Source organism: Esox lucius, chromosome 9 (genome assembly GCF_011004845.1).
Source record: "Esox lucius isolate fEsoLuc1 chromosome 9, fEsoLuc1.pri, whole genome shotgun sequence".
NCBI lineage: Eukaryota > Metazoa > Chordata > Actinopteri > Esociformes > Esocidae > Esox > Esox lucius.
The window spans coordinates 24,918,345-24,931,552 of NC_047577.1; the positions used below are offsets into that span (position 1 = coordinate 24,918,345).

The window sequence follows — 13,208 nt, forward strand, 5'->3', positions numbered from 1 at the left end:
TTACTGACCTGTTGCCAAATAGCCTAATTAGTTGTGAGATGTTCCACCATGTTATTTTGCATTACACCACTTTTCCAGTCTTTTGTTGCCCCTGTCCCAGCTTTTATTGCTGGCATCAAATACAGTGGGCATATATTTTTCTAAAAACAATAATAGAAGAATATAATGTACGGCACCCAAAGTATGAGTGATTTATTGCTTTAACCTTTGGCAGCTGTGACTGTGTTAAAGGATTTTTTTTTCAATGTTTTAATGGTTGTTAATTTATGACCGGGGTGGTAACAGTTGTTTATTCCGGGGGTTCATGTCCGGTTAGGGAGGGAGGGGTAGAGCAGGTGATTCTGTGAGATGAGAGGGGAGGTCAAAGGGATTATGAAAAATGGGTAGAAATGTAAGACTGGGCATTCATATGCGGTGTGCTAATATTTGGACAGTTGTTTTTCCAATGCTCCATGTCCGGTTAGGTGGGGGTTGTTGAAATGGTCTTATTATACACACTCATCTCATCTTCATCCGCTTATCCATTTGTAAGCTTCCCTTTCCCGAGCCACATTTGCCAGATCTGACTGGGGGATTGTGATGGTAATTCCATCGATCGACACTCTTAAAGGAGTAAGAAACAGATACAACATTTTCTTGGCACAATCATTTTATTATTATTTGCAAATAAGAGAGACGCGTCAAACGCTTACAAACATAATCGTCCGCGGAGTCTCTGCCGTAAGACATGAACAATCCGTATTTATTTCAAATGTTAGAGTCACAATGTCTGGATAATCAATAGAGACACTAAAGGGTTATACAGATTTACAAGTAACCCTCTAATCCACCTGTGCCGGTCAAGGATGTCTCCTAGTCAAACACTAGATCCCTCTCGGCATCTTTAACTAGTAACTCATTCATACATGCATAGGACCAAGTATACATCAGTTCAAGAACAATCCATCCTCTAGGTACCAAAATCAACCCTTGGTATCAACCCTTAAACAGTTTACTCATTAAGATGTAGGCTGCAACAAAAGAGTTCTCTTTAACAACATGACCCAGTCAATATCATTACCCTTAGTGATTTGAGAACAGAACAAATCTGAAATGTCTGGATCCTCATTTACATGCTTCTAGACCTTTATCTTCGTATAAACTCCAAGATCACACATTTTCATTATACAGAATCATAACATAGTACAGCAAAACATACATACATACATACATCTTCTTCCGCTTATCCGGGGCCGGGTCGCGGGGGCAGCAGTCTAAGCAGGGATGCCCAGACTTCCCTCTCCCCAGACACTTCCTCTAGCTCTTCCGGGGGGACACCAAGGCGTTCCCAGGCCAGCCGGGAGACATAGTCCCTCCAGCGTGTCCTAGGTCTTCCCCGGGGTCTCCTCCCGGGGGGGACGGGACCGGAACACCTTCCCAGGAAGGCGTTCCGGAGGCATCCGAAAAAGATGCCCAAGCCACCTCAGCCGACCCCTCTCGATGTGGAGGAGCAGCGGCTCTACTCTGAGCTCCTCCCGGGTGACCGAGCTTCTCACCCTATCTCTAAGGGATCGCCCGGCCACCCTGCGGAGAAAGCTCATTTCGGCCGCCTGTATCCGGGATCTTGTCCTTTCGGTCATGACCCAAAGCTCATGACCATAGGTGAGAGTAGGAACGTAGATTGACTGGTAAATCGAGAGCTTCGCCTTGCGGCTCAGCTCTTTCTTCACCACGACAGACCGATACATCGACTGCATTACTGCAGAAGCTGCACCGATCCGTCTGTCAATCTCCCGTTCCATCCTTCCCTCACTCGTGAACAAGACCCCTAGATACTTAAACTCCTCCACTTGAGGCAGGCACTCTTCACCAACCTGAAGTGGGCAAGCCACCCTTTTCCGACTGAGGACCATGGCCTCGGATTTGGAGGTACTGATTTTCATCCCCACCACTTCACACTCGGCTGCAAACTGTCCCAGCGCATGCTGAAGGTCCTGGTTAGAAGGGGCCAACACGACAACATCATCTGCAAAGAGCAGAGACGAAATTGTGTGGTCCCCAAACCTGACACCCTCCGGCCCCTGGCTGCGCCTAGAAATTCTGTCCATAAAAATTACGAACAGAACCGGTGACAAAGGGCAGCCCTGCCGGAGTCCAACATGCACTGGGAACAAGTCTGACTTACTGCCGGCAATGCGGACCGAGCTCCTGCTTCGGTTGTACAGGGACCTGACAGCCCTTAGCAAAGGACCCAGGACCCCATATTCCCCAAGCACCCTCCACAAGATGCCGCGAGGGACACAGTCGAATGCCTTCTCCAAATCCACAAAACACATGTGGATTGGTTGGGCAAACTCCCATGAACCCTCCAACACCCCGTAGAGGGTATAGAGCTGGTCCAGTGTTCCACGGCCCGGACGAAAACCACACTGTTCCTCCTGAATCCGAGGTTCTACTATCGGCCGTATTCTCCTCTCCAGAACCCTGGCATAGACTTTCCCGGGGAGGCTGAGAAGTGTGATCCCCCTATAGTTGGAACACACCCTCCGGTCCCCCTTCTTAAAAAGAGGGACCACCACCCCGGTCTGCCATCCCAGAGGCACTGTCCCCGACCGCCACGCGATGTTGCACAGGCGTGTCAACCAAGACAGCCCCACAACATCCAGAGACTTGAGGTACTCAGGGCGGATCTCATCCACCCCCGGTGCCTTGCCACCGAGGAGTTTCTTGACCACCTCAGTGACTTCAGCCCGGGTGATGGACGAGTCCACCTCTGAGCCCTCATCCTCTGCTTCCTCAATGGAAGAAGTGACAGCGGGATTGAGGAGATCCTCGAAGTACTCCTTCCACCGCCCGACGACATCCTCAGTTGAGGTCAACAGCTGCCCACCTCTACTGTAAACAGCGTTGGTAGGGCACTGTTTCCCTCTCCTGAGGCGCCGGATGGTTTGCCAGAATCTCTTCGAGGCCTGCCGGAGGTGGGTCGAAGCTCTGCCGGAGGTGGGAGTTAAAGATCTCTCTGACAGGAGACTCGGCCAGACGTTCCCAGCAGACCCTTACAGTACGCTTGGGCCTGCCGAGTCTGTCCAGCTTCCTCCCCCGCCATCGGATCCAACTCACCACTAGGTGGTGATCAGTTGACAGCTCCGCCCCTCTCTTCACCCGAGTGTCCAAGACATACGACCGCAGGTCAGATGAGACGACAACAAAGTCGATCATCGACCTGCGGCCTAGGGTGTCCTGGTGCCACGTGCACTGATGGACCCCCTTATGCTTGAACATGGTGTTCGTTATGGACAAACTGTGACTAGCACAGTAGTCCAATAACTGAACAACACTCGGGTTCAGATCAGGGGGGCCGTTCCTCCCAATCACGCCCCTCCAGGTGTCACTGTCGTTGCCCACGTGGGCGTTGAAGTCCCCCAGTAGAACAATAGAGTCCCCAGTCGGAGCACTTTCCAGCACCCCTCCCAGAGACTCCAAGAAGGTCGGGTACTCTGCACTGCCGTTCGGCCCGTAGGCACAAACAACAGTGAGAGACCTATCCCCGACCCGTAGGCGCAGGGAAACGACCCTCTCGTTCACCGGGGTAAACTCCAACACATGGCGGCAAACCCACACCAGCCCGCCGCCTCTCACCATGGGCAACTCCAGAGTGGTGAAGAGTCCATCCTCTCTCAAGGAGTGTGGTTCCAGAGCCCAAGCCGTGCGTAGAGGTGATCCCGACTACCTCTAATCGGAACCTCTCAACCTCACGCACTAACTCAGGCTCCTTCCCCGCCAGCGAGGTGACATTCCACGTCCCTAGAGCTAGTTTCCGTGTCCAGAGATCGGGTTGTCTAGGCCCCTGCCTTCGACTGCCGCCCGATCCTCTTCGCACCGTCCCCTTATGGTCCCTCCTGTGGGTGGTGAGCCCACGGGAGGGCGGCCCCACGACGCCCGTTCGGGCTGAGCCCGGCCGGGCCCCATGGGGGAAGGCCCGGCCACCAGGCGCTCGCATACGAGCCCCAACCCCGGGCCTGGCTCCAGGGTGGGGCCCCGGCTGCGCCATACCGGGTGACGTCACGGTACTCATAATTTCATTCATCATTAAGGGGGTTTTGAACCGTTCTTAGTCTGACCCGTCGCCTAAGACCTGTTTGCCTTGGGAGACCCTACCAGGGGCATATAGCCCCAGACAACATAGCTCCTAGGGTCACTCGGGTACTCAAACCCCTCCACCACGTTAAGGTTGCAGTTCTTGGAGGGGGGCAGTTCTTGGAGCAAAACCTTTTATGTTATAATCATTGGTCAAAGGAAATGATCACTTATCACTAAATACATTGGTCAAATCATTGGTCACTTATCACTAAATACATTCTTCAATTAGTCACTGTTACAAAGTCCCCTCATGCCAATTACTCGATTCACTGAAAAGTCCTCTCCATGGTTCCAATTAGATGTACTCCCAAAGTCATCACAAATGGTCTGCTCCTCCAAACGTCAGACAGTCAGTTATGAACCATTTCTTGGCAGGCCAGTGTAACAGAAAAAGTCAGATGTATATTCCAAGGTGTTGTCCTTCATAGCTCAAATGCAGACACAGCCGTAGTTGCCTTCATTCTAGCTGCTCTATGAACCAGGTCAGGAGAATCTGTGTGTTCTCCCTCGTGAATGCCAAGATGACCTGTTTTAGCTAAAGGCTCTATTGCTGCAGGCTGGGTCGTAAGTGATGGTTACTAACACCTGAAAATTAACTTTTCCCTCAGTGACTTCAATTCACTGTGCCTAACCTTTAAACACCAAAGCCCTCCGGGAGCGTGTGTCGTCAACCCCAGGTTCCTCTCTCAAATGAGATGTACCTGGTATGGACACAATCAGTGTGGCATGATGTCGTGCAGTTGGTCTTTCCGCGTCCCCGTAAAACGTTGTCCAGAACCGGAGCTTTCTTTCGCCTCCATCCTCTCGGTTGGAGGTTGCCTTCTCCATCTCATGGCAGACTCGTCAGGACTAGAATTAGTCCAGCTAACAGGAACCCGGCATCGTGTAGACGTGCGGCACCAGGGTAGAGTCCGCTCGTAGCTGTAGGACAGTCTGTGTGTGTATGTGTGTGTGTGTTTGTGAGATCCATCTCATCTCAGCCCACCTCACATTTGTCCTTTAATCCAAGTCTCTCTCTGGGCTCCATCCAGTCCTCTATTGCCAAATCGCTTTCAAGTGTCCTGTATCTGAAGTATGAATTATCCTTGAGAAGATTAGTTGCAACTCCACAGTACACCAGAGATGGGGACAAGTCAAAGCAAGTCTCAAGTCTTAACCATCAAGTCTGGAGTCAAGTCTCAAGTCACAGTTCAGATAAATCAAGCAAGTCAAGTCAAGGGTTCACCCTAAGCAAGTCAAGTCACAGTACTAAAGAGATGAACACACACACACACACACTGTCCTCTGTTTCTGACGTGCACTCGGTGGGAAGCTCGATTTCAAAATCAAATATTTTTCTCCTCCGCGGTACAATTTTTGGGGGGCATCTTGAATCAGCCTGAAGGGGTAATAAGAGCTAATAATAACAACCTTATAAACAAATTATTGTGACTGAAAAACTGCCTAATATGTAATTACGCTGTAATTATTCTTGTCTGTATGAGTAAAAAAAATAAACTCTTCGAAATGTTTAGGTGCTAGTAATCACATCGGCACCTCCATGTTAGCCTTTCATGCAGTAAAGTTAACTGTTATGGTGTAAGCACAATGCTTTTTAGTTTCCACACGCAGTCCACAAACACTTGAAAATGCGCACATTTAATACAGACATTATAGCCTACGTGTAATAATATACATGCCCGCTCATTTTAAGATGCCCATCAACATTAAAATTCAGGCTATGCCACTATTATAGTCAAATTCCCTTACATCTATTTACCAGACGTATTCAGTAATGATAATGGTCACATTTTAGAAAAAAAAACTAACATAATATGCAACCAAGGCCAAATTATGACAAACAGAAAAGATTAATTAATTACATTAGTAACTTAATCGTTATATATCTTAGTGAATATAAAGAGATTACTTTCTTACCTTTCCTTGTGGTTTTAAAATGACGAATGAAATTTGACGTTGTTGCATATTTTGCATCTGGCAAATCTTTTTTTATTCACACGGTCCAGTTCAAAGTCCTTGTATCCAAACGATACTATTTGTGGAGCTCGACTAACGTTGTCTGCCATGTTTGGCGCGGTTTGAATTGTGCAGCGTTAAAGGCACATACGCTGATTAGTGGTGCTGATGTCACAACATATAAAATTATTTTATTGCTGTTTGTTTATTATAAGTTCAAGTCATTGTCGAGTCTTCCACTTCAAGTCAAGTCAAGTCTCAAGCAACTTGTTCTCAAGTCAAAGTCAATTCATTTTCATACTTTAATCAAGCAAGTCACAAGTCCTGAAAATGGTGACTCAAGTCAGACTCGAGTCAAGTCATGTGACTCGAGTCCCCCACCTCTGCAGTACACCATCACAAATATGTCCATTACATTAGCTTGTTGCATCTCGCTGATGCATTAGAACCAAACACTATCAAACACTCAAACCCTATATTTCCAATGTCTTTCTACTTCTAAATAGATTAGGGCAATTCCAGCGTTATGGACATGACATTTGCAGTCAAAACATAAAATATAAATTCTCAGAAAATGCATTTAATACCAATATATTTAAATGTCTGTTTATATGTCCATACTCCCTTAATAAAGGAGTACAGACATTAGAAAAATATCAATCTACACATGCGTTTTATATTTAATATGAGGGAAATACACATGCGTTATGGACGTGACAAAGAAAAGACGCGAGTTTGTGGGAGACAATATACTTTGTTGAAATTCTGTGAATTAAAATGCACAAGCCAAAATAAATAATACCAGCCGAATGGATGAGTGTCGGCTCTCTATAGAACATACATTGTTTATTTTATTTTAGTTTTAAAAAAATCCATTTATGAGGAAAAACGGACGTTACGTCTTTCCGTTATGGACGTGACCGTTCCGAAATCATCACTTGGCTGACGCTGGAAAACTTGAACGGAGACCTTTTTGTGTGTCTCTTTTTATTTGAAATAACAAACATCTGAGACATCAGTAAGGTAAGTCTGCACAATTAATCAAATTTAAACTGAAATCACCGTGTTATAGATTAGTTCACGCATATCTCTCATGCTGCTAAACTGTAACCGGCACGTGAGCATGTTCAAAACTCAATTTGGGCATGATATTGCTTGCTTGATAATGTGTTTTTATCATCAAGGTGTTTACTTTAGACCCCGAAAGATACGGAATTGATAATGCTAAGATACATAATCATTATATATGCAGTTTATCATATCGATATTCTCCGGAGTTAAGAGCACCGGTTTCCCCTCAGTCCCGTCAGTGAATTGAAACGCTGTCTGATTGTAACAGGTTGTTGGCCTGTGTCTATATAGAACAAACAGTCTGGAGAGCGTATTTTATTTTTTTTTGCATGCAAAAAAGCAATCGTGTCACAATGATCGCAATATTATGTTTTGTGTCAAACTAATCGCAATGTTTATACCCGTTTTGCATTGTTGAATGCGCAATCATGCTTTAAAATAGCCACATTATTGCAAAATTAGCCAATGCATTGAAATAATAATTGAAATGTTATTGTCTTAAGTCAAGACGATCTGTGTGAAAGAGATGCCCAGTATTTGTATTTATTGTTGTTAACTGTGAACATAAATAATTGCTTTTGTTTTTACAGGTCAACATCTAACTGATTATTGCTAAACATTCTGTAAGCATAAACATTCAAGAGGTAAGAATATAGTATTGACCACTTATGAACATGAATCATTATAAATTTAAGATAATAAAATAAATAATTTAATTTCAGATAGAATCTTAACTTTTTACATCTCATTAAATATTGAAAATATGTTCTAATCATCTAATTTAAAATCATTTAAACCATCAATCAAGGGAAAACAACAAACAATGAAAAATATGTCCCAAACGAGGACAAATGTTGATTAATAAGATTACTTTTCTTTTTCTATTCTGCAACGACTGCCTCTCCAAAGTGATACCTCCCTCTGTTGTCTATTTTTGGGTTGAAAGTCTCAATCACTTGGTCAGGTGTCACCCAAGCCTTATCTTCCATCACAGGTAAGATGTAGACAAATCCAGTACTGTTATTTCTTCTTAAAAACCTTATTTCCAGTGCCATCTGGTCTTGGTTGTTGACAAGTCCAACAAACTGTCTGACAGATTTGTTTGCCCTGAATTGGACCAAGACACAGTCTCCAGTTTTGATGTTCCTTGCAGCTGCTGGGTGGAGCTCAGAGGACTGCTGTGCGGGACTTCCAGCAGATGTGATTTCTGAGGGCAGAAATCTATGGACACTTGACTGTTCTGCCTCTGAGTAGATTTTGTGAAACACTGGTTTCCAGCAGCTTTCCACTCCACTCCTGCATTCAGCCTAACATGCAGTGAGGACTATCTGGATTGCAGGCCACAGCTTTTATAAAATCCTGTGTGCTCTGGAATGCTTGCCTTGGGATGACACGTTGCACACAGTCCAGGGCTAATTTAAGATTCTCATGGTAACGGCACAGGCAAACATTTCTCTGAGTATCTGAACACCGGAGTATTTGAGATGGTCGAAGCTCAGCAAATTTAGATTTCCCAATTATAAACTCCGGATGTTCACTCTTGAAGCCGCGGTAGGCCTCTAGAATAGACATTGTTAAATGTCGTTTCTGGATTTTCGTTTTTACTAATCCCTCTCTGACTGTGAGCACATCCCTCATCCCTGGTGCTTGCCTTGAGATGTCATCTCTCTCATAGAACTACTTGACTTGACCATATGTAGTAGTTGTGGTATTATTCTTTTCCTTTTTCTCCTGAAGAAGGCACAGTGATGTTGCAATTTTTTTATAACTAAACGTCGCCCGGTATGGCGCGGCCGGGGCCCCACCCTGGAGCCAGGCCCGGGGTTGGGGCTCGTACGCGAGCGCCTGGTGGCTGGGCCTTTTCCCCTGGGGCCCGGCCGGGCTCAGCCCGAACGAGCGACGTGGGGCCGCCTTCCCGTGGGCTCACCACCCACAGGAGGGACCATAAGGGGTCGGTGCAGAGAGGATCGGGCGGCAGTCGAAGGCGGGGGCCTAGACGACCCGATCCCTGGACACGGAAACTAGCTCTAGGGACGTGGAACGTCACTTCGCTGGCGGGGAAGGAGCCTGAGATCGTGCGTGAGGTTGAGAGGTTCCGACTAGAGGTAGTCGGGATCACCTCTACGCACGGCTTGGGCTCTGGAACCACACTCCTTGAGGGAAGATGGACTCTTCACCACTCTGGAGTTGCCCATGGTGAGAGGCGGCGGGCTGGTGTGGGTTTGCTTATAGCTCCCCAGCTCTGCCGCCATCTGTTGGAGTTTACCCCGGTGAACGAGAGGGTCGTGTTTTGTTTAGCATGTCATGTTTTGTTTAGCACAGATACAAGAGACACAGATCTTATTGCAGCACGGTGTAAATCTTGTGCTCCAGGTCAGCAATGCCATTATAATGGTCTATTCTACTCTAGAGCTTTACTCTAAATTATTACCACTTTTCCTATTGTTAGAAATGGCTTGAAAATGTGATGTTATACCTCGATTTATTTGGTATCCTAAACATTCTTTGGTACCAAATATCCTCATTACTTGTTATGTTTACTGGTAATTATTTTCATCCCAGAGCTGACCTCTTTATATTATTAACAATAATTGTGTTTGTGTTATAATTTGCTTGTATGGCTGTTTTTTTTTAACCAAAATTTAATTGGAAACCTCCATGTTCTGTAGTGTGTATTTATATGTATATTTTTTTCTGCCTGTTATTTATTTCAGTGATCTGACACATCTTGTTTGAATGACAGTTACTGTAGTTAAATGTGGAATTAAAACATCAAATGGAAATTTGTCTGGTTTGATCAATCATTATTCTCGATAAACTGCATGCTATAAATATGAAATATATATATAAAAGCGGCAGATCGCTCGAAAATAGCGTTTGCCACAGAAGGTCCGCCTTCTGTATAACGGCGGTGGAACGGCGGTTGGCCCACGGGCCGGCCGCAGAACACCGGCGGTAGGAAGGCGGCTGCCGCTTTTAAAAAGCGGCTGCCGCTGGCGGTGAGCCGGCAAACGTGTTTGCGATTAAGACATTCTGACACTTCTGCTGTCTTGGAGGACCGCCTCCGGTCCGCCGATTCATTGCTATCTGGGTAACTGCAGTACACAATTTAAAGTAGCTATTACGGCGACTAACTCAATGCAAGTTTTTGAGTATAGTCAACATCCACAAAAATGGCACCAGGGTCGCTAGTTTGGTGTCTGATGGTAAATTGTGTACTTACAATGAGCCGTCTTCATCTGATTTCTTATCTTGATGGTCCAAGAGATATAGCCAAGCATCGTTTTGTTTGATAAATTCTGTTTTTATAATCCAAGACGATTTATGTTCTCCACCGCGTTGTACAACAAAATCCAACTCGAAGCAAAACTATTCATGATATTCAAACCTTACTAGGTTTTAACATCAACATTTTTCTTTCTGCGTTGTGTAGATGTAGTGATTGTATGAGTTAGTGAACTGTTGTAAGCTGTTGTAACCAATGTAGATGTATTGATTGTATAAGTTAGTGAACTGTTATAAGCTGTTGTAACCAATGAAACAAAATATTAAATGTTTGTAATATGAGCTGAAACTGAAGGAGCAAGTAGGGGGATTGGAAACCCTGTTCAAGCGGTTGCCGGGGAGAGAAAGATTTAGTATGTCTGTCTTTTGAGAAACAGGACACAGGTTAGAGACACACACACATAGTCTGATAGGCAAGACAGAAACCAGAAGGGGACAAGAAGATGTTTGCGTTTATCCTTATAAGGAATAGAACTGGAACTGGACCAATAGCACACTTGCTTTGTGAATTTAACGACTCTATCTTTTGGGCGTAGTAGAAGTATAAAATGATCTGTTGAATGTTGATCCTTAGACATTGTGCGGCGACACTTGTCTCCAAAAGCTTTTGTAATAAACGGAATATGCGGTACGGTAATTGACCTGACTCCTGGTGTTTTATTCTCCTTTCCAACAAACCAACTCGGGGAAGTGTTCAACAGTTGCCTTTATGCTTCGCACCACGAAAGCAAAGACATGCAGTCCGTCACCGGTTACGCGCGAGCGCATGTCTTTGGTAGCATGTAGCTCCCTCAAATGACGACCAATGGATTTGAAACTCGCTAGGTTGAGAGCCACACTTTACGGCAATTTTTGAACGATCACGGTCAGACGCACACACAGGACACACCAACAATGCGCACCAACCCCACAAATCTTCAACCAAACTTGACTAATGCGCAAGAAGTATAGCTGTCGCTGCTCACAAAACTATACTCTGCATTTAAAGTTTAAATGGCTACTCCTAAGTGGAAAAGGAATATAGGAGACCAATTTGGACTGATTTAATAACCATGTATTCTTATGTTTTTGTTTTATTAAATTGTATGCTGCAGCCAGGTTAGGGAAATATGATTGAATACAATAACCATCAAAGTTTAAAACTCAATACATTACACTCAGCCAACACTCACTCAGACTTCACACCTGGCTCAGATAGAGAGACAGGATTAAAACCCCACAATGAACATACAAATGAAACTGCCCCCTATACAGCAGGAAGAGACCTTCTGTCTCCAACCCCCTGATGTTCTAGTCTAGGTTAGGACAACAGAATGTAAATTACTGTAACCTGGTTAAGATTTCACACCTGTATGCAAGAACCTGTTGATCTATGACCAAGAGTAACCCCAAATGGGAAGAGTTTAGAGCATGCCCTTCTTCATTGGACAGCGAAAACAAAGAGATTCGTCCAACATTTCACCATGCCAACGAAGAGCCAATAAGGATGGGTTTTACTCACAAGAGTGAAAAGTAACCGCCCCTGTGGCGGGAGAATCAAAACCGATGGTTGATCTTGATATTGGGCGAATATGTTGTGGAAGCTCGAGGGTTAAGCAAATATTTGACCGCTGCAGTGTAATTCATGTATCTTGACTTAACATTTTCTATTAATAAATCTTTGTGCTAAATTTCCATTCAGACCGAAGCCTCGTCCTTCTTCAGAGATTTGGATACACGTAAAATTCGTAACAATTGGTGACCCCGTACACGTGATTTCTGATAGGAGGATTCGAGTAGATTCGAAAGGACTGAAAGGTTGATGCTGGTGCTTGACTCTTACATGGGCCGATCTCAAAGGTAAGCCTTTCCTGTTTAAATCAAATTTGGCGTAGGATTATGTAGAAATATTAGATGTAAGAGTCAACAGCCATCAACTCTTAAGTCTGTTAAAATCTGTTAAAGTAATTGATAAAAGTAATATCCAATTGAAAACTATGTTGAAAATGATGAGTCAAAAGCAATGTCTGTGAATTGTGTGTGATTGTTTGTGATTGTCTGGGTAAAGCTTAAAAAGACAGAGGAAGGGTTCCTGGTATAGGATAAGTGCGCATTAGAAGTCCGTGAGTTACGGCCAGGGTACATGCTTATGTTTTGGATGAATGAGACCTGGAAAGAATAGGTCAAGCGTTAAGCAAATATTTGACCGCTGCAGTGTAATTCATGTATCTTGACTTATCATTTTCTATTAATAAATCTGTGTATTAATTTTCTATTAATAAATCCGAAGCCTCGTCCTTCTTCAGAGATTCGGATACACGTAAAATTCTTAACATAGGCTGTGTCATAGAGTTTCTGAGCATTTATTGTCAATTGGGTCACGTCATTATAGAATATTTCAGTTAATAATGTCCTTATATGTAACCAATTGTCTGTGATTTGGCTATGTTTCTCATCCCCATATTTCTCCCTGAATAACCAACAGTGATTCCGGAGGTCCCTCTGGCTCTTGACCCCCACCTCACTCCATCATCTGACTGGCCATTTCAGAGATTTCCCAGAAGTCGATAAGTCTCTCCCTTCTTTCTCCTATTCCCTTCTACTCTTTTCCTTTCTACTCCTGCCAACTGTTTGCTTACTATCTATGTGTGTAAGGAGGCATAGATACCAGATATGATCTAACATCATATGTGGTGATCTAACGTGATGCAAACACCACATATAATGGTAGATCACCACATAATATGCCAACACCAATTATGCTGTTAGATCACCAGATATGATGCAAACACCACACA

The 13,208-nt window shown here is 44.5% G+C and overlaps 1 protein-coding gene and 1 long non-coding RNA gene across 2 annotated transcripts in view; one reads left to right on the forward strand and one right to left on the reverse strand.

Annotated features, from left to right (window-relative positions):
* LOC105008762 (5-hydroxytryptamine receptor 3A) overlaps positions 1-13,208 on the reverse strand; it is a 98,459-nt gene that overhangs the window by 43,227 nt on the left and 42,024 nt on the right. The window lies entirely within an intron of this gene.
* Positions 7,735-8,936, forward strand: LOC114839883. Its single transcript, XR_004576212.1, has 3 exons — positions 7,735-7,790; positions 8,056-8,140; positions 8,243-8,936. It is a non-coding gene; the product is annotated as an uncharacterized LOC114839883 (long non-coding RNA).